Source organism: Athene noctua, chromosome 11 (genome assembly GCF_965140245.1).
Source record: "Athene noctua chromosome 11, bAthNoc1.hap1.1, whole genome shotgun sequence".
NCBI lineage: Eukaryota > Metazoa > Chordata > Aves > Strigiformes > Strigidae > Athene > Athene noctua.
This window is the reverse complement of record NC_134047.1, coordinates 5,935,000-5,935,984: the sequence shown is the minus strand read 5'-3', so window position 1 is coordinate 5,935,984 and position 985 is coordinate 5,935,000.

The following is a 985-nucleotide window of genomic DNA, read 5'->3' as shown; positions in this document are numbered from 1 at the left end:
CGTCTATCTAGACCAGTGACACTAAATCCTGAAAACTGCTCCTGTTCTTTCTCTTTCTGCTCTTTTATCTTTTCCCCTTGGTCCTCTCTGTCCTGCTGCTTTACAGCCTAATGTTTCCTCTGAGATAGAAAATATATTAGCATATATTAGCAAGTGCTAGTAAAGTATTAAATACAAAGTTCTTAATCCCCAGAAGTTTCATTAATATTGTAAGTGACCATAGTATCATAAAGAATAGGATGATCTGGATAGTAGCAGTGGGATGAGAATCAACAGCAAAATAAGGAAGGTCACGCACTTAAGGACCACTAGTGTTTCTCCTAATGGATGGAAACTCAACCACCACTGTTGGGAACAACAGAGAAGAAAGACCCAGGAGACGTTTTCAACAGCTGGATGATTATGATTACCAACACACTGCAACTGTGGAAGAGGTAAATGCGGCTTTGAGTTAGCACGAAACACTTTCCATGGCAAGTAGGAACGCCTTCATCTCGAGGCAGAAGCAATAACGAGTGTTGTGCCCTTATCCAATAACGAGTATTATCCACTTAACACGGGATGAGGAGCAGGTGCAGCACAAAGCCCGTCGCGGGCCGTAGGGAACACAGAGCCTGTCCGCTGCCCGGCCCTGCCCTGCCGCCGCGGGCTGGGGGCGCCCCACCACGAGAAGGAGGAGGAGAAGGCGAGGGCGGGCAGCGGGCTAGCACCGGAGCAGACGGACAAGCGGCCCCCGGGCTCGGTTATCTGAGGCCGGGGCGGCGCCAGCCTACAGGCGAAACTAGCGCCGCCGCCGCCCGCGTATTTACAGCCGCCCGCGCCGCCGCCGCCCCCCGCGCCGTTCCGCGGGACGCCGCCCGCCCCGCCGGCCGAGCCCCGCCCCCCCGCGCCCCGCCCTTCTGTCACCGCGCCCCGCCCCCCCCGCCACCATTGGGAGCTTTGAATGGGACGCGGCGCGCGCGCGCCAGCCCGCCTCCCCGCCCCC